The sequence below is a fragment of the Erithacus rubecula genome, assembly GCF_903797595.1.
Source record: "Erithacus rubecula genome assembly, chromosome: Z".
NCBI classification, from domain to species: Eukaryota; Metazoa; Chordata; class Aves; order Passeriformes; family Muscicapidae; genus Erithacus; species Erithacus rubecula.
The window spans coordinates 4,312,157-4,336,838 of record NC_136661.1 but is presented as its reverse complement, the minus strand read 5'-3'; positions in this window follow the sequence as shown (position 1 = coordinate 4,336,838).

The following is a 24,682-nucleotide window of genomic DNA, read 5'->3' as shown; positions in this document are numbered from 1 at the left end:
TAATAGAATTTTATGATGCCTTTTTATGCTGACTGCAGAATCGGTTCAAAGTACCCATGAAAATAAATTACAAACTGCTTGCTATTTATTTCCAACTATTTTATGGAAATTAAACTTTTTGCTAACTGCATTTATAATGGATATTTTCCCATACTGGTAGAATATCACATTCAGCAAAAATATTCTTTGAAGAAAATAGGAAACAGGAATGTTACTTTAATGATATATCTCTTAGTGAGTAATTGTTGCTATTGTTCTCTTTCCAGGGATTGTAGTTCCAAAGTTTGTTTACATCCCCCCAGGAGTAGGTTGCTGCTGAAAAAAAGGTCTGTGTTTCTTTCTGTCCTAGTTATTTGTTCCTATTTCTGCCTTGGTTTCTGTGCAGTGAGTTTATCTTACTGATGCCCTCTTTTGTTGCTGCTATTGCCAACAGCAGGGACAGAGTTGGGATGTAGAGAGGAACTGGTATACAGAGTAGTAGATTTAACTGCTTTCTGTGACTGATTCCAGTGCTAGAACAGAAAAGACCAAAACCTGAGAGCTTGTATGAAATTACAATTTATTTATATGTATAATTTATATAAATATATATACATATATGTATGTATTTTTTATCCAGATGGTTACACACATGTATTTATAGAAGTCTGCCTGTTTAGCTTCCAAGTAGGATTTGAGCTTTGCTCAGAATCTACCAAATTTTATCTCAACTATAATCCAGCTGTACAACCTTTTAAGCTAAAAATCAAAACTGAATGATGAACAATCTAAAGAAAAAGACTGATATGAAATTCCATCACAAAATGAAAAGCTGAAAATTATTGAAATCTTCAAGGTTTCAAAGTCTTGGAAGTAATGTAAGTAATGTGCTTTTATACACTGTTATAAGTCTTAAAATTAAGTGCAGTGGGAAAATTTAACCTGTAGACAGCTGGGGAGATTGAAGACAACTAATTTAAGAGTTAATTCTGTATAATTAATGTGAAATTAGGGAACACAGTCTGAGATTTCCAGTTTTACTTTTCATTCCTGAAAGGCTCTTTTTTTATCTCTTGCTCTTATTTAACTTTGGTATTCCCTATTCTGCTGAAGAAGGCATTTTAAATAACTGAAGATACTCCTTGAATATTTCTAATTAAAAATTAAGGCACGAGAAATGTATTGGTTTACAGTTCCACAAGTCAGCTCATATAAAAAAAAAACCTAAATAACTTATTTGCTATGAAATTTTTTTCATTTTATCCCATCAAGCCACCCATACTACTTATGTTTAATTAACCCAAATTTCTTTGTGGAAAGGCAAATGAATAATTACATAATAAGAAAAAGTTATTAAAAGTATTTTCAACATAACACAAACTTAAAGGCAACAGTATTATTAAAAAAATTCTGAATACAAATATATCAACTTCTACTTTATGGTATTATGTCATCAAAATAATATATAGGTATTTTCTATTTCTCATGAGAAAAGCAATATCAGAATTAAACTTTTTCATACCAAGATGACAACCAATGATCTTTGACAGGTATGGGAAGGTAATAAGTAGGTTTGAATGACAGCAATAAATCAGGATTTGATCTTCTTTACCTTAAAGGCAACAATTAAAACTGAAATGTAGTCCTGCCATGCTAACTGGCCTTGGCAAGAGAGCAGAAAACTTGATTCTGAAACCTATCATCAGTTAAGGAATCTACCAAGGTTAATTCTTTAAAGAGTGGCTTTTTTCTTTTTCTAAGGAGGATCATGTTACCTCAAAATTTCATTAACTCTGCTTTCTAGCTGACATTCATAAAAAATCAACTACATGATCAGTTGATGCATTCTTTTATGCTTAATTGTGCAAAATGCCATTATAGTATTTTTATGACAATTTCTGTGTATTTTATTTGACAAAACCATGTAAGTACTATTATTATGGTTCTCTATTTTAATTTACATATAATAATGGGATTTTGAAATATCTACTCAAAGTCCACTCAAAGTGGCCATTTGCTATTCTTATAGAATATAGTATATTAAGGAAGCAAGCAACACATATTTAAGAGCCCTCCTAAGCTCCAAATGCTTTATTCTCTGTTGATTTTTAGTGAATTTTAATAAGATATCTAAAGAATATCTAACAGAACACAGGAAATATATGATGATATTACTATAACACTTGTAATTTTGTTTAACAGGAAGTAAACTTTGTGATAGATGAAAATGAAAGTCATTCTTACACAAAACATTTATCATCTAGCAGTTTTTGCTAGTAAAACAGGTTAATGCTAATAACACACACCAGATTTCTTTATCCTTTTTTAATATTGCTTCTCCAGAAAAACAGATTTTCAGTTTAAAAATAACCTCTTAGTTCAAAATCACCCAGCAACATGAAAGCACTAAGAGAAACTACTGGACTGTTATATCATTAATTATTCTACAAAAATGTGATTCCTTTAACGAAAAATCATCTGTCTTTCAGACATTAAGGATTGCCAAAAGGTATGTAGAATTGATTTATGAAGAAAATTTGTTTTCTGAGGAAGGTGACAGGTTTAATAAGGGATGAGATTTTAAGAAGACTCTAATTAATGTAATTAAATAATTACCCATTAACTATCAGCCATGTAAACTAAAACTTATATTGTCATCCCTCATGAAGGAAGAAAAAAACAGTGCAAAGGGAAATGAGAAATGCTAATGCAATTTCCTAAATGGTAACCTTATCATGTTTATCCACCTGCTCACAAAATGTATACTCTACAGTATGTATGTTCAAAAGGTATGCTGTGACTTTCTGTCTCATGCAACTTGATCCCAGAACTGCTGGACAGCTCCTGCAATGATGGCACATATTCTAAAGACTTTTTTTTCCTGATAAATCTCTATATGAATTTTGAATAGCAGTTAAGCAGTGGTTTCAACAGCAGAAACAAGATACCATGAGTAGTTTTGTGTACATTCATGAAAACTGACCAACTATTGCAATTAGGACCAATTTGGATAAAATGTGGATATGAAGTGTGGGTTTCTTGAGGTAAAAAATGTGTACTCAAGCCTGAATGTTATTTCTTCCAAGCCAATAGGACAATTATGAGACTATCAGGTAAAGGTGTTTTATCAACACTATTTTCAGTGGGCCTTGGCCCAGATGAGGTTGCTGGAATGCAGATGGTAGATTAAGGTCTAGGAACAAGTGAAAAATTATGTACATTGACAGTTTTAATAAGATTTTGGGTACAAAGTACATGTTCACAGAAGCAGATGCAATGTTTTGCAAAAACACTTTGTGCACGAGTTTAATATGGAGTGTTTTGGCCTGGGTCTGTGTCCTTTAAAACCATGCAGTATCTTTGCAGCAGTTTTGAAGTTTTATTTAGAAGAACTTTTGAAGGCTTTGGGCTTTCTGTTGTGATGAGAGGGACAGAAGCTCTGTGTGTCCAGTACAAAATGTCAGGTTCTCATGTATCTAAGTCAGAGAGGATAATAAACTGCATTCTGTGTAGCGAAATCATTAGCAGTGAGTTTGAATGAGTACTGAGTTTACCAATGTCAGGCAGTGAAAAGCCATCTATTCTAAATGAAGATTTCTTCTGAACATCTCAGAAATGTAAAGAAACCACCTTTATCAGATCAATACATACATCTATAGGGACATGATTACTTATGCCTAATCCCTGCTAAAAGTCTTACCATGAACTTGCAGACCACAGACAAGACACATACTGCTACAGATAATCAAGATGTACAGGATTATTTTCACAATGCCTTACAAGCAATTAAAAAAGGAAAAATAAAAGGGAAAAGAAAAAATAAAAGGTGAAAGAAAAGTCAATCCTACCAAGAAAATAAAACACAGAGATTTATTTACATATTTGTCTAGGATTTCCCAGTCAGAAAATAGTTGAATCATGTATAATATTATTTAAAATGCTGAAACCTTCTTTTATAACATGATAATGTGCTCTGGTTTTTGAGCTGTTAAACAAAAAAGAACGAAAATAATATTTCGTAAGGATTAAACTAGATGCATTTTGAGCACTAGTCATGCATAAAATCATTCCATTGGGAAGAATCTTCAGTGCACGTGGTAGACTTAATTTGTCATAAACCCTAACCAATTTTATGTGCTGTACTGTACACCAGGCTCAGTTGAGAGATATAATTTCTCACTTGACATGGGTTTTTTTCCCTGACTATTTGGTTAATTTTACCAATAATAGATCAAGCTTTATTTTCAGTACATTTAATACGGATTTTGTTGAAAAAATGTGAAGGTTTTTTTCTAATTTAGAAAAGAACACTATAGCACTTGACCTTTTACTCAACAACTGCAGTATGTATCTGTTGGAGAAAAATAGTTACTACTGTCTAGTATAAATTATTCCTCTTTAGCTTACTAGTTGGTAGGTCACAAGGATAACACTACAGGGTTTCCCCTTGGAGTTAGTGGCATTTTGTTTATGATGAAGAAAATTTGCAGTTCAGGTATCTCTCAGGCTTGAAATACTCAGTGTGAGAAATGTTACTTATTATAAAGTATTTTTAGAAGTATTGTTGTTTCATTGTAGAGGAGAAAATAGCTTATTTCATGGCATAGTAGTGGGTATTGTAGGTATGGTTTTCTTAGAGTAGAGGTAAATGTGTTATTTTAATAGTTCATATTAACTTCTTAAGAACTTAAATTCTACAACAGTGATACATTTAAAGGTCCACAATTGGACACAAGAGTGAAATGCCCAATTCTCTTATAATAGAAGGCAACTGACTGTTCTGAGATAAGATGGAATATAAGATCTGTGACTGCTGAAGCAGTTTAAACAAACCTTCAAAACAGATTGTAACCAATTTTCTTCTTTTATGTATCTTTCTTTTATCTGTAGTTCAGACATTCATGAAGATATCCTATATAAACTGGTGTTTGATAAACCATTTAAGATGTCCTACAAAAACTTTTTGGTAACAAGTGCATATTATACAATGGACAGAGCAGATACAAGCTCTGAACTAAATTGACATTAAATGTGTAAAAACAAAACCAAAAACAACAACAACAACAAAAAAAGCAAACAAAACAACAACAACAACAAAGGAAAAAAAACCAACAAAAAATCCTTGCAGAATTAATATTCATTGTGATATATGATACTTCTATGCATCAATTAGGGCCAACAATGCCTCTTCATAGGCCAGATTTCAGAGATTTTTTTTTTAAAGTCTATTTATTTTAAACACAAAATGTCTAGTGGCTTAAAAGCTGTTAGAAGGTCAGAAAATTTTGTTGAGAAAGTATTTAAGTTTCAGTAAGACAAATTAGGTCAGCTGTCTTATTTTACAAAGAGGAAAAGAAATGCTTCTAGCTTAACCCATACTGGATTTCTAGTCTGTGATTTGCACTGGAAAACACAGGGGAGGGAAATTCTGCTTTAGTTTCTCTTAGTCTAGTGATTCTTAAAAATTTGCTTCCTGACTAAAGAGGCAAATATGTCTGTTATGTGAAAACTATCTTCCAAAGTACAGGTATCAAATTAAATCAGACTATGAAGTTATTCATAACTAGCTATTTTCATTTGTAAATTTCAAAAATCAGCACAAGCTTAAAGGGAAATTTAGCTGGTAGTGGATAATAATTTTGTTATTTTACTTGTTTTATTTTGTATTAATGCTGGCTAAAATCAACTTCCCAGTTTTTATGGATGCAGTTCAATTATTTAGCAAAAGGAGGCAGTGAATGACATTTTATTGTTACTAGCACATACTCAGAATAAGCGAGAATTTATTTTATCTTCACACCTCTTCCAGTTTTGTATGTACTTGTTAATGTAACAGTGATTTAATTTCTTTCTAATTATTTTCAGAGGTTGAGGATTTCCCCAGGTAAACAAAAAGTACTAGTAGTGAATTCTGCCAAAAGAAAAAGGAAGTGTTGTGGTGTCATTTTTCTTTCTTCTTCTTACTTGTCTTTAATAATTAAAAGTCATTCAGATTGATAATCTTCAGGCATTTCTACTGAAGTCAATAAAAATGTTCTCATTTGTAAACTATTTTGATGGAAGCATTTTTGATTGTATTACAAAAAAAGGAACAGGTTGTGCACAGCTGAAGTGTGAACTTGTCAGTGCTTATTCAATGTTTTACTACTGAAAATGATGAAAAAGTGCAACTTTTTAAATAATGGTTTTATTTAGGACTATAAACTTGTTGGACTCACTTCTATCGCTAGATTCTGTTGCAATTGGTATAAGTTCACAGATGGTCTTTAGCTGAATACAAAACTTGGGAACATTTTGGTAGTCAAAATATTATCTAATCAGCATATCTCATTAGTTAAAACTCTTACTTTGGTAGCTGGCATTCAAACAAAATACATTTTAAACCAATCTTTTAATTGGATTTTAAGTTCATCATTGATTAAACTGGATGGCACAATATGATCTAACATTTTAATCACACGTTATTTCAATTAAAAGGAAATTGTCAACATGGAGACTGTAAAAGTATCAATTACAAAATGTGAGGGGTGAAGGGGATCCACAAAACAAGACCTTTGTAGGGGTCATAATTCTCCAGGAGCCAAGCTTTTTTTTTTCCTAGAAGATCAGAGATTTACCAGTGACAATCAACAAGACTACAGACAATGGTTAAAAAAGATATTTTGTAGATATTTCAGACTGGTTGTACATGAGAGAAAGAATTGCAATCACAATACAGCAGCCAATTGAAAAGAGTGAGGAGTTCAAGAGGGAGTTAAGGTAACAGAGGATGAACAGAGTAATGACTGCTTGAGGACATGGATTGGAAGGAATTCAGAGAAAAACAGATTCCTGAAGGATTAGCATTAAAAACATTGTGGTGATCTGAGAGTAGATAGAGATGTAAGAAATGGCTTCACATGGGACACAGGGCAAATTTAAGGCATAGACACTAAAGACAAACAGATACAGAAAAATTGTTTTTTGGGCTTTTTTTGCTTACTTTTTGTTTGGTTGAGTTTTTGTTTGTTTGTTTGTTTTTAATAAGACTGTTCTCCAAGTGACAACATTTCTACTGTCAGGCTGCCTGGATAAAGCATAATTTCCACAGATACAAGGAATGCTGGCAGCAGATATGAGGGCAGAACACAACTGGATCCCTGAGCATACACCCAGAGACAGAGTAGACTTGGTCCTGTATGCCCAGAGGAGCCCAGGAAGCTGTGTGCACCACTATATTTCTATGTTTACACATTTTCTACTACTGATCTTTCATTCTACCAGTGGATACTGACTTATTCAAATGCAAATTGATTCAGTAAGCTTCTAGGACTTTTGTCTTTAGTGATAACTTAAGAACTAAAGAGCAAGCAACAACTGTTTTCATCTGATTAACATCATTCTAACAGCTCAAGAGGCATTTTTTCTCAAAAAGGATGATGAGTCAGTTGCTGCTGACATCACTTTAAGTTTCCAAAGCTTTAGCAACAAAATTTCATATTTTTTTAATCTGAAATATGAAAGACCAAGCTAGTCACAGAAGGAGCAAGATTCTTCATGATGAAACAAGACAGAAAACTAATTGTATGTAATTCTATACTAAACCAAAATACATTTCACAGATTAACTATTGACTTGATTTGCAAAGGAAGAAGGGCTGGGCTTGTGAAACTACTGAATTTCTGATTACAAAAAACCTACACCAAGCTAACAGTGAGATGAATAATGTTAAATTACATTCCAATGATAATGAAAGAAGCTAAATCAATTTTATGTTTGTTATTTATATATATCATTTATATGTATCTAATCATATAATCATACATACTTTTATTCATGTATATGTAGCATTCCTAGCAAGTCATACTCCTGCTTTCCTCTTGTATTTATTACTCTCACCTGTCACAGAACTTTTCAATAATCAGGTGTTAAACAAAGATAATTTAAAAAAATAGTGTGTCTGGAAATCTGACACATCAATACTTGTAATCAAGAGACAAATATAGTAACTCATTAAATATGTTAAGAAGAAGATTTTCATCTGGACCAGATTTGTAGCATAAACATACTTAATGTATCAGCTTACTTAAGGGCAGAGAAAATTAAGACTAGTCAATTACTGAAAAACAGTTATTTTGAACAGGTAATTTATACTGTAAATTATAATTTTAAACTCACATCTGAAAGGCTTAAGAAAGAGGGAATTAAACTGAATCGCCTTTAATTTAAATACTTTTCAAAATCTTCTGAAAAAATGGTCTTCTGCGATATAATATGGACAAAAGGAAATGAGAGACTATGCATTATTTTTCAAATAAATTAATAGTGATCAATTTTACTTCCAAATGAAGATCAAAAACTGTTTCCAGGTTTTTATGCATTCTAGCACAGAAGGTAGTGTTAAAATCTCAAAAAAATAGTAGGATTCCTATGTATCAAAGATGTAAACTACAGATTTTTTGTCTTCATGTAAATCATCAAACTGTATTTATCAAACTGAATCTTTACTTTCTTAGTTCAAACCAGAACCAGTGTTGTTCTAAAACCTTGCCAAAACATTTCAATAAAGTGATACACATACACTTATTACATATTTTTTATGAAAACCCAATTTCTCCACAAACACTATGGAAGAAATGGACATTAAAAATATTTAAAACTAAGGGACCAAAGCCCAGCACTTTTGAGCAACTTTTTCTTGTTTGTGCTAGGAGAGCAATGAAACAAAGCATAAAGGTAGTCCACCCTGTTAGTGGAGGAAGTAACAGAAATGTCAGGGAACTATTTAATTTGGAAACAGAAATGGCAAAGAATTTTGAGACTAAGGAGATACAGATGTATCAAGGAAGACAAAGACATAGCCAAATTCAACCTAACAGAGAATATAATTGTCTTGTCTAAGACAGACAAATGAAGTGTAACTGGAAAACAAAGGCAGGAGATTGCAAAAAGAAGCTGACAAATCCTGAGGGGCTTGAACTCATGTTGGATGAACAAAATTGATTGGCTAAGTACAATTCAATACCTAAGATTGCTACAGGATTACATAAAAATTCCAGGTAATGCCTTGCAGAGAAACTGACAGAACACTCATATAAGAGCCTTTTTTTGTCTTAGATGAGAGTGTCGTGTCAACCAATAGGTTTTGGATATATTTTGTGATATCAGAATCATTAGTATCCCACAGATATTTGAGATTCCTTCTCAAATCTCAGTAACAGTCTCTTTTCAGATGGTTTTCAATCCTTAAAAACTAAATGCTGGCTATAATTGTGTATGCCACAAGTTACTACTATATAGTAATACTGAAGAGAAATACTAAAGCATTGCATAAATACCATTTCAAATCCATGATATGGATAACTTTCTCAACACACCACCTTAACTTCCAAATAAAAAATAAAATCCATAACATTAAAAACAGTACGTCCATGTAGCTTTGTGAACATAACTTGTGGAAGGGTTAATTTTGTATATGGGTTATTTATTAAGATATGGAAACTTTATTAAATTTTAATAAGTAGATGTCTGCAACTGGAAATTTTTGCACAGCTAAGTATTAATTTGACAGGTAGTACACTCAGATTCTTCAGGATTTTTTTTGTATTTTATGCATTCAACTTGCTATGGAGTGGTTCATACTTGTTCAAAAAGCCTTGAGGAGGGCAAAAAGTCCTGTCAATTTTATTCCCTTCACATCTAAAGAAATCAGCATAAAAATACAACTAATTCCCACCATTTCTGAAAAAAAAATCTTTTAGAGAAATATTCACCTTTTTCCCAAGCACAACAGCTTTCTGTACCAAAGATTACACAAACTGAACTCGACTGTAATTCTTGCTCTCAGGGGAAGCTGCTTGCTATTTGGCAGCTCTTTGATTTGCGATGCTTTGATTTTGTAGCCTCTTATCTGTTTCATAATTCACACTCTCCTTGCCTTCCTCAGCAGCAAATATATTTTATCTCAATGGCAGACCATGCTGAAAATGAAAATACAAAAAACAACAACAAAAATGTGTCCTTTATGTTTCCCCTTACTTTTTTGCTTAGTACTTGTCCATTGCCCATTTTTGTATTTGGATAATTAGTACTCAAGTAGTGTCACTCTGTATGCTTTTGGCACAACACAGTATTATACAATTTGGTGCTTATATTTGTCCCACTCTAGATAATTTTGAACTTTCCATGCTATTTTGGCGGTTTTTTTTCCCCTATGGGTATGTAGACAGCAAGATTGAGTATCTCATCTTGGAAATTTAGCATGTGTGTTGAAGTTTGGTGGGTATTTTGTAAAACATGCTCAGGTATCAGGAGGGTTGCAAATAAAACACTTCAGCTCCTTTCTCTCTCTCGGTTGTGAACTTTAAGGAATTACTAACATCTATACCACTTTTGATTGCCTTCTCATTTGAGTCAAAACAGAAAGCCTGCTTGCACCCAAGCAAATGTTTCCAAAATGTTCCTTTATCACAGAGCAAGAAAAAACAATACCACTGAATGATTATGTTCTGGCTGTCAGGGAATGAGATGGGCAGTAGGTGGTCCTTGCAGAAGTGACAAACCTTTTTAGACACAGACACAACATTTTATTATTTTATTATTTCATTGTTTTATTATTTCATTATTTCATTATTATTTTTATTTTATTTTCTCCTCTTTTCACTCCTAAGTCACAATAACCAAACTTAAGAACGAGATGAATATTTAAATTACTTTTAAATCTAGGAAAGAGTTTTTTATGTTTGATCTCACTGTTCCCCAACTACCTATCTTGTTAGGACCATTATGCAAATAATTATTCTAATTTTTCCTTTAAAAAGCAGTCATATATGGATTGGTTTGGATAACTATTGAATTAATGGTAAATTCCTAGCAATGACACCAGAAGAAACAACTATGCTCCTAGTTCAGTAATAAAATGGTTCTCCTAATTCATGTATGATATAGGAAAGATTGAGAAATACACGAGTTCTGTGGCATTTTGAAACAAATATTCTACTCATTTTGAAACAAACACTCTCTCAAATATTCATTGCCACTTCAAACTGATTTTATAAATCTCAGAAAAAGTGTATGGAATCTTGTCCTGATATTGTTATTCAAAACCTACCAAATAAAAAGCTCAATAACAACAAAAAAAAACCCACATCAAAAAACAGCACCCATGTTTCTAAAGGTCAAGATTTGAATAATATTAAAAATAGTTTAGTAAGCATTAGTATGTTATACTTTCAGCTTTAATTAATTAAATATGGATTAATGCTAGGGTGATAACTCAGTTACTACAGAATTTTTTCAATGACAGATTATGTAACTTCATCTGGGGGAAACCATGAGAAACACAATAAAATATTTTTAGCTACTGAACACCATGATTCTTGACAATACTTATAAATTTAAATTAATGACACAGACCTATCAAGACTAAACTTGTGCTGGAAAGTACTATATACACGTGCATAAAAGCTATACAATATGGAATGGGTAATAAAGCTTTAACAAAATGATATGACACAGAGTCTGTCACATGTATCTGTGTAGCCACCAGGGTGGGGTAGAGGTAGCTTTGTATTTTTCTAGATAAACCTTGTATCATTATTTTTTTTTGCTTGTATCCACCCACATATTGAGAGGATAAATGGAGAAATAGGGCAAGCTACTAGCCCTTAGCTTAAATATAAATCCATTGTGTCAGGTTTCATGCTCCTCACTGAAATCAAAATATGCACACATCTTCCATGCTTCTAAAGAGAAATAAATTTACTTGTAAAATGCCACAAATCATATTAAAATAATTATTCAGATAATATGTTTGATTTCTTCTTATCTGCTAGAATATCATAAAATACCTTCCATAACAGAACTTTCTTTTAATACAACTGATATGTTTAAACAATTATACCATGAAACTACATATTTTATTTCTTTAACAGAGCTCTACATTCCAGTGTTCCTTTGTTGTTTTGTTTTTTTTTTTTTTTTTAATATTCACAGCAATATTTTTTGAAGTGAGAGAGGAAGCATCTTGTCACAGATGGAAAAAATCAAGCTTATGCATTTTATTTTGTGTCTTGTGTAAATATAAAATGAACCAGATGTGTATTAACGAAGTGTGGGCAGATGACAACAAGTCACAATGGTACATTGCACCAGCTGTGAAGACTCCACACAGCTTTTCTTTCCCCCCCCATCAGTCCATTTTCGTATTATCGAGAAAATATTCCAAGTGTCAGAAAAGGTGTTGAAAGATAATAACAGTGAGAAGTAAGAATTCATCATTGCTGAGGCTTCAAAAACTTTTACCTGGTTTACATTGTAATCACACTTCCAGGTGAGAGAAAAAGAAAGAAATTTAACAAGTTTTCCTGCTATGTCAGTTAGCTTTCATCAGTCCTCATTTTGCAGGCAATGAATGACTAAGGTATTTATCACCAAAAATTGCATCACAAATAGTATGTCACCATGATAGAATACACTGTTTTAAGTTTGAAGGACACACGTACTCTTTGCAAAACAACCATACTGGAAATAAGTATTTTAAGGTTTAGATAAGGTGAAGGTCAAAAATATTAAAATAACACACACACACAAACCCCCCCCCCCCAAAAAAAAAAAAAACCAAAAAACAAAAAAACCCCCACAAAAAAAACCAACCAAACAAAAACCCAACAAAACCTAACCCAAAAAAAAGCCAAAGTATTTCCATTAATTAGAGTCGGTTTTGTCTTCCTTGCTCCCCCATTTTGAAGTAAATGTGTTCATTGGCAAATATATTATGATTTTAGGAAACAATGAAGCTAGTAAGATGGGGACATGATTCAGATGCTGACATTAAGGAGAGACAAGAAAAGAAAAAGAAAGCTAATTCTCCCCAAAAAAGGAAATAGTGAAATCATAACTGTAAACCAAGAAGTTTTTGTCACAGTTTCTCTTCAAAATTTTGAAGTTTAGCATATGTAAAGCCTTTTGACATGTCTAATCTTGTAATTCTATTCACTGTAATACTTGAAATAAAAAATGGTGAGACAATCCTAGACAAATACAGGGAAAAACATCATCATATTCAGGTACTTACAGAATATATTTTAAAGATTATTCCTGCTACCATTTGAATATTTTTGTGATGACAGAATGCTGCATTGGACTCATTGACACTTTTCCTTCCAGAACCTTTCAGAATTAAATGTTCTTCTTCAGGAAGTTGGCTCTATATAAGCTATTCCATTAGCTGCAAGCAAAATTAAGGCTGCCTAGCAGAAAAAAAGCTAGATTGAATTACTTCTAAAAATTCCTTCTGCAATCAATAGCACCACAAAATACCCTAGTAAAAAAAAACTTTTAATCGAAGTATATAAATAATATCAGAAAATGTTTTCTGATATTACCTCATTTACTACTTAATTCAGTGGCTTAGCTGTTTGGAGTTTTTTTCATAAATTTTAAGAGGCTCATTTAGCTAGTGCTGTGTAATTTTACTTGGTTTGGACAGTTAACCAAATGATCTTGAATTCCATTTTACATGCACAATGGAATTTGCTTTAACTGCAGCTCTCAAAGAAAAATAAAAATTTCAATAAAGTAATCATTATGATTAGTAGAGACTCCTAAATGTACTAAGGTTATTGGTAAACAATTTTTATTTATTTTTTTATAGGGATGCTGCATTAGTAAAAAAAGCTAACATTTTCTTTCTCAGTAAATGGACAATTTATACCTCCAAATATGCATTATCAGCTTCTCTTAAACTTTATTTGCAACTTCAGACCAAATGGGCCAAACAAGTTTAATAAAAGTAGGTTTGGTAAGAAGTAGTCTACAGACAGTTCTGTTTTCAGCTTGCTTTCTGACACATACCAATTTTGTCAGTGGTAGACTTAGATTCATTAATCTTGCTTCACTATTATAACCACACCTGAAATACCCAATTTCTATGGAAATATTTACCCTCCACATAACTTTGAGGCCTGATGCTTTACATTAATCTAGCCATTGAATTATACAAAATCATTAAAGAAAATAAACAGTGCAATCATTCTGTGTGGACAGGTTGTGGTCAAAATTGCCAGATGATGTCTCACTGAAGTGACAAAATTCAGTTTTTCCACCTCCTTGCCAAAGAGCTGTGACATATTTTTGGAGTATTTCTACTGGTTTGAATTAAATAAGCTTCATTTTACATAAAATAATTATTTAGGTGAACTAGAAAAACATGGCTTGTCAGAATGTCCAGTAAGATGTTATTCTTAGTTGTAGGTTTAAATCACCTGAAGAAGAGGAAGATCACTTTTTTTTTTTTTTTTTTTTTTTCTTGAGGAAAGAGGTAAAGGAGAATAAAACATCCAGGCAGAGGTAGAAGAAAGATTGAAATATTTCAAATCCTGCTCCCCATTTTGGGGAGCACTCAACTTACACCTGTGATCTTCATGGCTATGAAACTCCAGGGACCATAGCCTGTCATCTGAGCTGACACATATAGGGACTGTGACATTATATCTGCACAGTGATGTTAGTAGAAAATCCTGAAGAGATATATGTAGTGATCTGGGTTGATACTGGCCTGATATTGGTCAGTCTTGACCATTCCCCTAACAGCAACTTCTTAGTGCCAGATATACTGTTATATATACATATATGTATACATATACATACACACATGTAGACATATATACATATATATTAAATGCAATATATAACTGTGCATATTTGTGTCCATATATTTTAAATTCCAAGAGAGATGAAATAAATCAATACATCATTTCTAGATCATGCATAGTTCAAATAGTTTCTAGTTCTGTTGGGACTTTTAAATATACAGACAATGGTTAGCTACAAAATAAAGTATGATGATATTCTGTCCACGACAGAATAGAGAAAAGAGAAAACGTTTGCACAAGGATTCTGACACTGCACTGTGTAATTTTCCTTTCTATTCCACCTTCATCCAAATTCGCTGATGTTTTCATAGAAAAATTAACAATTTAAGGACTTCAGAGTTAATATTGCAACAAAAACACAGTGGTAACCTCAATCTTCTCTTCCATGCTTTTTCATCTCAGAGGAAGACTGAAACAAGAGCAATGGTTTGAGTAATATGAAAGCATAGCTCCTTCAGGAATCATAATGTCAGTGGCCAACCTAATAATGTTGGGTAAAAGAATTATGAAATTAATTATTCTTTGTGCCTTCTGATCCCAATAAACAAGTTGAATCACTTTTTTTTTTTTCAATATGAAAAGATCAGTAATCAAAAAATCAGTTATCATAAGAAACGTTTTTCTCCAAAAAGGGAAGACAATAGTTTTAATTGCTAGCAATCAGTGGGTAAAAACTAAAAGTAAGGTCACTCACATGTGAAAAAGGACTGATACTCACCTAAGTTAAGTATCCTACATTTGTGCTATTATGACAGGAATAATATTATCTTATTTACTTTTTAAAGTAGACATTTTTATGAAAGTGTATCCATTAGATTGCCAATCTCACATTTTTGGTACCTTCCTCTTTCTTACTGACAAAGTGTGAATGATTGGACCACTCAGATTATTAAGGTATACCATCAGATGTGAATGATAAAGGTCTTTATCTACACTGTTCTTTCAGGAACACAATAAAGTTATTACTGAAATTTCAAATGAAATGTAAGCCTTACAAGCTTTTTTCTAATAACTACTCTTCAGAAAACTATTTTGAAACCCCCTGATAAGATGTTAGCTAGGAAATATTTGCTAGAGACATTGATATCAAAGACAAGCATTTAGAACTTCAATTGTAGCACTGTGTGAATTCAGTAGAAAAAATTCTTTGGTTTGTGTTGCTTACACTAGATAGCACTGATAAAGTATTGCCTGATTAACAAAACATCTGAAAATATTTTTCTTTTCTTTGGAATACTTTATTTCATTATTTAAAAAAGAAATTGAATAAGATAGCAGCATTGTTTTGCCACGACTAAAAGTATAAAGGGAAAGTAAAGTGAGAAAGGGAAATAATTTAGGATTGTCCTGACATATTTTGTAAACCTAGCAAAGGTTTACAAGAAAGCCTATCTGAAGATAGGCTTCCTCTGGCATTTACAGACACACTATGCACACCGTGAGAGACATGCTTGCTCCAAATGAAACTAGCATAAATGTACAAAGCTGTGAAAACCATGGTTTGAGTGAGCCTTTTTTTAAATTTTTTGTTTTGTTTTTTTTTTTTTTTTATTTTGTTTTGATACTGCTTTTGTTTTACCCTAGGAAGGAATGGTATTTAGAAGAGTGATTTCCCTTCCAATCCATTAGCTCAATCAGAGCAATTCTTTTTGCCATTCTGATTTTTACTAATGCAAGACCCTCATGCAAGGAATGCACATCTAATTTTGTGTTCTCTCCAAGAATATTCAGAAAGGTTATCCAAGAGTACAGATAACACATCTGTAAGGCTTATCTCTCCTACTGCAGAGAGAGAGACAGGGTATTTTGGATGCAATTACCAGAGGAGGAAACCCAGCTGAGTCCTCTGAGCTGCCCTGCAGCAGAGCTTTGTATTCACAGGTACAGCAGGAAGGGTCCAGAAAGACTAGTCTCACTCACCTAAAATTGGTCTCTCTGACTGCTCCCTGAAGTATACATTTTTTTATGTGCTCAGTCAACATACATTACAATTTCATTTAAATAAGATGTTGTCCAAGAATCTGAAAGAGGACTGCTAACTGTGCATAAATGTCATTACCTGTTGCATGTAGTTGCCTTATTTGCTAAGGACAACCAAATGCATTATTGAACTTCTTGTCATAGAAAAGGTTTTCTTTATAAACTAATATAACAGAAAATATGACATGATCGCTAATCTTTGAGGGTAGATAAGGTAATAACTTAGTATCTGAGGTCTATTATTTCCCTATTTTTTTCCTCATTTTAGCATAAACAGTGAAGCATTTCAGAGCAATCAAGCAGCTATGATATGCGGTTTTTTAATAATTAAAGAACAACAAAAAATCCCAAACCAAAACAGCTGAGCTGTAGCTTCAGTAATTACATATTTAAAAGTGCTTTTTTAAAAGTACCATACAAAATCATTTTTTTAACTCCACAGAACTCACTTTACATATACAGTACCTATATCTAGGCCAGTTTTGCATGCAATGACAAGTAATTATATATGAGGTAGTGAAATGCATTGGCCAAATGTCATTCGTGAAAGGATATGGTCCAAATTCTCTAACACACTCTTTCAAGTCTTCACCCTGTCCTTTGCTCTTTTTAGCTCTAAGCACAGGTTAGTTGTAGTTCTTGTTGTTCAGGAATCTTTGAAGACAAAAGAAAATAAATATATATAATATATAAATAAACAAAACAAAGATATTGTCACGATGTCAGGATGCTCATTTTAAGTCTTTGGGTTTTACCTTTTATATTTTTCAGATTCTCTGCTGCTTAGTGTGTAACTCTGAAACTTCATATAAGGTGCTAATAAGTTCTTCACAGGGTACTTAGACAAATCAATCCCTTCTTAGCTAGAGAATCAAGAACAACTGGTACCCAAAACGCATAAACCACAGTGAAGGGAAAGGGGCAAGCCAGGGGGCTGGGATTTCACAGCCTGAGGCTGTGTAGATGTGTAGATGAACCAAAACTTATAGAAGTGTAAAAACTCGTGACTGGAATCCATCTTGGACTTGATTTGAGTGTCACCCCCGCTGGGCTCTTGCACTGCCCAAGATATCCTTTCAATAAATGCACATTTTATTCCTTTTGCTCTGTCTAGTCTCTGTTCCAGGTCAGCTTTTCTAGGCATTAACACCACATCTCTGCTTACACAGACTTTCTGGATACAAAACATTCTCTCAGAATATCTGGTATAAGCCAAAAATAACATTTTAAAGCCCTAGTTTTTAATTCCTCTATATTTTAAGCAAATGCTCTAATATTATCTGGCCAAATACACAAACCAGAATTATTCTTACACTCAGCATTGAAATTGAGTAAGTTTGTACAATGAGTTCAGAATAATTTCTTTTTCACTAGTTAAAATATGTTACTACTCATCCCTCTATTGGAAAAAATGATTGACAGCATCTGCTCTGGAAAGCACAGGGCAGCAATACAGAATTAAATAAAGATAGGTGTATAGTCACAGAAAAAGTCAGAAAAAAATTATATATTTATTAGTTGTATGCAATGTGCACAATTTATAGGAATGTATCTAGAAATTCCATTCCCAAAGAAGCATGAAGATAGAATGTGTCTCAGGGAGGTTAATTATTTATTGAATTTCCTTTACAATAGACATTAGCATTCATTCCATGTAATAGCCCTGCTCTATGTACCTAAGAAAGCCATTACTATGGGCCAAAGTGGAATCAATAAAATGAGTAGTTATTGCATATGCATGCTTAAAGTATAAAAAAAAAAACAACAACTCAACAAATCAACCAATCAACCAACCAAAAAAAAAAAAAAAAAAAAAAAGGAATACAAAATATTTCAATGTAGGAGTCATTTGCAGATCACAGACTCTTATTCATTTGTCCTGATCCAGTAGTACAGGTCTGGTCAATTCCCAGCAGTATCAGTTAGCTGATGCAGAGATGAGCTTGGTGAAATATTTTTGCGATTACAGACATATCATTGCTAAAATATAACTTTGGAAAAAATAAAGCCTTGTAGAAAAAAAAAAAAAAGATGTTTTAAAAATGTTAGGCAACTTTGTTGAAACTGATTTAAATTTAAAAAAAAATAGAACTACAATTCTTTAGAATTTTGAAGAAAACATTGCATCATACTTCAGATTCTCCTATTTAATTTTCTAATCAGTTCAAGAGTTACAAAATGGGTTCAATTTCAGCTGCATACACTCAAACCTCATATTTGCACTAAAACTTGCTTATCACGTCAATAGGTTTATGATTTTGCCTTACAGTTCATAAATTGACTCAAGAATGTAAAAATGACTGAGATTAAGATGTTCTCCTTGGTCCAATACCTTGAACTTCTCAGCTGTCTTTGTACACAGTACAGAAACAAAGCTCTCAGACCTGCAAGCATTTCAGCTAGTTTTGTCATGAGCATTAAAAAGAAAGGATCACCATCAGGAAGTGTTTTGCATGTTTTTCAGGAATCAACACATGCTAATTTGGCCTGTCATGTTTCTGCGACAACCACAGAAGCAAATATATGTTTCATCTAAGGATAATGGGCAGTATGGCTGAACTGGCAATAAAGAGAGCAATAACAAAATTTTAAAAATAAGCAAGTAGTAAAATAAAGCAAACAAAGAAATATTTAGCAAAGATTTTACAAAAGATCATGTATTTTGATGTGGTAATTGTGAATAGCAAATGCTTCAATAACTAATACGGACAGGGCATCAAGGAAGGCACACAGCAGGCTTATTACTCTAGACTTAAAGAGAGAAGACTGGCATATTCAGGGATGCACTTGCTAGAGTGGGTAAGATAAAACCATGGAGGGAACAGTGACCCAGGAAGCCTAATTAATGTTAAAAGATTGCCTATTTCAGGCTCAGGAGTTATGTATCCCAAAAAAAATGAAGTCAGGCTAAAATGCCAGGAGACCTACATGGATGAATGAGTTCTGGGACAAACTCAAACAGAAAAAGGAAGACCACAGACAGTGGGATCAATGGCATGGGACCAGTCTAGGAAAACTAAAGCACTGACAATTAAATCTGGCCAGGGATGTGAAGGGCAAGAAGAAAGACTTCTGTAGGTACATTGGTGATAAAAGCATGACTAGATAAAGTGTGAAAACTTTTCTCTCTTGGTTTTCACCACCAAGAGCAGTAGCCACAAAGTTGCCAAAGACAAAGGCTGGGCCTGGGATAATGAAAAGTAGTCTGCTGTAGAATGAGTTTGAGGAGATCTAAGGAACCTGAGGGCACACAAGTTGATGGAAATTGATGAAGTGCATTCTCGGGCCTTTGAGGGACTGGGATATACAGTGGCTAAGCCATCATCCATTAAATTTGACAAGTTGTGGCAATCTGAAGATGGTCCTACTGACTAGAAAAGGAGAAAATAACCTCCATTTTCAAAAAGGGAAATATGAAGACCCAGAGAACTACAGGCATGTCAGTCTCACTGTTGTCTGTGGCAAGATCATGGACCAGATCATCTTAGAAAATTGTTAGGGAACACGGCAACAAAGAAGTAATTGATGACAGCCAGTATGACTTCACTAAGTGCAAATTATGTCTGAAAAATCTGGTGGCTTTCTATGATTTGGTGAGGTTACACTGGTGGTGGATAAGGGAAAAGCAACTGATGTCATCTACCTGGACTTATCTTTTGACACTGTCTCATATGACATCATTGTCTCTAGAGTGGAGAAACATGTATTTGATGGATGGACAGCTTGGAGAATAAGGAATTGGCTAAATTGGCACTAGATTCAAAGATTTGGGGTCAATGTCTCGATGTCCAAGTGGAGAACAATTATGATGGCATTCCTCAGCAACTGGAATCAGAGCTAGTGCTTTTTAACATCTTTGGTGACATGGAGAGTTGGATTGAGAAACCCCAACAAAGTCTCTTGACAGCATCAAGCTCAGTGTGCAGTTGACACACTGGAGGACAGGGATGCCATCCAGAAGGACTGTGATGTGCTTGAGAGGTGGGCCCCTGCCCCTCATGAACTGCAATAGAGCCAAGTGCAAGGTGTGCACTCAAATGGGTGAGATTCAGTGCAAAATATAGGGGTGGCTGAGAGTAGATTGAAAGCCATCCTGAGGAGGAGAACTTGGGGGTGTTGGCTGACAACAAGCTCAAACTTGAAGTGGCACTGAGCAGACCCAGTGCAGAGAGCCAGGCGTGTCCTGGCTGCACCCAAAGCAGAGTGTCCAGCAGGGTGGGTAAGGGGATTCCACCCCTCTGCCCCACTCTGGAGTACTGCATCCAGCTGGGGGATACCCAACACAAGAAAGATGTGGGGATGTTGGACTCAGTCCAGAGAAGAGGCACAGAGGTGATCAAAGGGCTGGAGGACCTCTCCTTTGAAGAGGTTGTTTAGCCTGGAGAAAGAAGTTTTTGTGGAGATCTTACTGTAGGCTTTCAGTAGTCAAATGGGGCCTACAAAGAAGGTTGAAAAGGGACTTTTCACAGAGGCCTGTATTGATAGATTGAGAGGGAATGGCTTCAAACTGAAAGATTATAGGTTTGTATTAGCAACTAGAAAGAAATCCCATACTTTGAGTGTGGTGAGGCACAGAAACAGGTTGCCTAGAGGAGATGTTCATCCCTGCAAAGTGTTCAAAACATGGTTGGATGGGACTTTATGCAGTTTGGTCTAGTGGAAATAGTCCCTGTCCATGACAGGGAGGCTGGAACTATCATCTTAAAGTTTCTTCCAACCCAAACTATTATATGATTCTATGTTTCCTGTGGGGAAGGACATAAAACATATCAATGATCTTTTATACAGTTCATGTTGGCCTTTGAAATTCTTCAGGTTTTTACAACAATGACAATACTCAAATGGTGACTATTTCTAAAACAGGTTTCAATTTTTTTATAACTAATCTAATTCCTAATTGATAACTGATATGTTTTCAATTAGACCCACAAAGTTTCATATTGATATCCTTTTGTTCTCCCTCAGAATAGGATAGCATAGTGACAAAAAATTGGATGCTTTGTGATAAAAACTAAATTTAATGTGAACAAATATACTTATGCTTCATTTTTACATTCTGCAACTAATTTTGTCAATTGTTAATTATGAATTTTTTCCAAAAAAGGAAATAAAATCCTAATCAGAAAATGCTGTATATACATTAAAATGTATGTAACTTATATAAACATAAAATAGTTTATCTCCCTTATAGTAAATCACAAGCAGGCAGTTATATTGAGATAAAGAATGGTTAAGAATTCTGTAATTGGAGTTTGAACTTTAGCACAGCTCTACTTGCATTTAAGCACAAGTAGTTAAAGAAAACCTGCATACCTAGAACTCTGGTTTTGAGATGCTCAGAAGACAGGAGCCAACAGCTTCAATTACTAAATTATTAATGAGAAAATGAATTGATTTTTTCAAAGTCTTAAGTGCTTAAGGAACTGCAGACATTTTTCAATACAGTGTGTAAACACAGAAAGGTACATTTTCAGGTATCTCTATACATGGATATATGATTCTAAATATTGTGTTACTCATTTCCTAATTCTTGTGACTCAATAATTTTAGGAAATTTTACCTCAAAGATATATGATGTGTATTTAAAAAATATCAAAGATAAATGCTATGCAAGCACTGTCATTTTATAGATAATTGAGGAAAATTGGAGGAGCTCTTTAGAATTATTAGTGTACAGTTAGAAAGAGGAAAAGAAAAACAATATCTATAAACTTTTATTTTGAAAGACAACTTAAAATACTGCTGTTGAAATGGCAAATATAAATGCAATAATATGCAATGCAATATTTAGCTAACACAGATTAACTTTAAAAATTCTAAGGATTTTATGTATAACTACAATATTTATTCTGAGGTTCATTTTTCCCCCTTAAAATAGGACAGTATAGCTTTGAATCAATAGGAGAAAAAATTGACATAGTGGGATCTAGTACATTTACTCTTTGAGCATTTTTACAGTCTGCTGTTGAACTAATTATATCAATTTCAGTCTCTAACTTAAATTTTACTTTGATTAACAGAAATTATGAATTGAGAGTAGTTTTTGCTTAAGTTTAAGTTATTGAAAATTCAGTGAAGTTGAAAAATTTCAATGAAATTTGACATAGTATAGTGGACTGCTCAACTAACATTTTATAGCACATATACTATGTTATTTTCATACCACTTTGTGGACTTTTTCTTTTATTTTACATGTTAATAAACTTAAATTTTAAAGACCATGATATACTAAATATTTCATGCTATTTTAAAACACAAAGGTCACATGCCTTTTTGCCTTAACTGGAGGTTATTTAGCTTGGAATGAAAGACTACCAAATTACAGAGCTCATCCATTTAAATTGTTATTCATAAACCTAGAATTGTTATTTACAGCTCAGACTGAAACTGTGAGAAATGTCTTATGACTTTCAGGCAATAAAGGTGCAAATTGCTTACCCTAGCAGTACATGAAACAGAAAAGAAGGGGTTTAATTTTAGTAAGACTTATTTCAATAAAATCCTTTGAAACTGGCAGCAGGGGGTAGCAGGGAACATGTCTCTCTCTATTAAAAAAAAAAAAAAAAAAGAAAAACAAAATAAAAAGCAACAAAAAAGTGTTCTTCACACTTTTTTATTCTTTAAAAATCCTCTAATCCAAAAACATTTTAAATTTAATTTATTCATATGTTAAATTTCAACAGATTATGCTCATCATAGATGAGAAACCTCAGTTCCTTTTATTGTTACTGATAAAGCAACAAATTAATCTCAATAAAATACCAAATTAAAAAAATTAAAAATTAAAAAACATGAGACACTAAATACTGGTCTTTATCACTCCCTGTAGAACAGGTGAAAAGCCTGGGGTGAGACTGACTAGTTGATAAAGAGTCAGCTTACTGCATGCTCAAGGAAACTGGACATAAATACATCTATGTGCCCTAAGATCCAGGGAACCACAGACCCATCTGGCCTTACCCCCATACCTGGGATGATGGCAGAAGAAGGAATCCTGGGGACTCTTGCCAGACACAAGAGTTATCAATAGGTGAACAGGAGTAGTAAATCTGGATTCACCAAAGGGAAATCATGCTTAGCAAATCTGATAACCTTCTACAATCAAATGACAAGTCTCTAGATGAGGGAAGAGGAGATGATACTGTCTACCTTCAATTCAGTAAGTTGTGGGAGCCCAGGGTGTACCCCTGGCCTCCTTGGGGGTCTCAAAACCCCCCTGGCAAGCGTCTCAAAGACCTCTGAGTGAGACCCTGATGTCACAGGTGCTGAATTCTAACCCCTGGGGGAAGCTGTCAGCACAAGGAGAATGGAAACAAGCTGCCAAAATTAGTGAAGTGTAAATTAGATTGTTAGAACGTAGATAAATAGGGTTTTTTTGAATGTTTATGATAAGGGACACGTGGCCAAGATGGAGAATCTGGAGGGTGGACACCTTTTCCTCCTTCTTCTCCCTGTCATCCATGTTGGGTGACACGTTTGCACTCTTGGATTGGATGGGGTCAGGGCTGGACCATTTAATAAAATTGTATTGTATTGGGAAAATTTTGTAAACATATAATACGTAGTACAAACTATACAAGATAAGCCCTGCCTTCACCAGGCAGATTCCACCATGGGTGCCAGGCTGAGCAGACCCTGCTGGTCAGGCAAAAGGTGCCAGAGATAAGAAATAATAAACAATCCTTGGGAAAAGAGAAAACCATCTCCGGCAGTCTCTCTTCGGCGGCTTCAGAGAAAACCAGGGTTTGAACCACCTTCGTGTCCCTCTGGGGTGATCTCGGGGCGAAGGAGAAACCTCAGACTGGGACATAAGCCTTCTGACACTTTCTCCCATAACTTCCTCATAGTAAAGAGGAAGTAGTACAGACCGGGTGACCAGACAGTGAGATGGGCTCAGAGCTAGCTGTGTTAACAGGTCTTATCAACAACAAAATATAGGACAGTAATGAGGTTCATACTCCAGGGGTGACTACTGGGTCAAGTCATGGTCAATACCTTTATTAATTATCTGGATGATATGGGAAAGTATAGCCTTAAAATATTTGATTATGATGCAGGACTGGGAGGAATGGTTAGCATGCCAGAGGGCT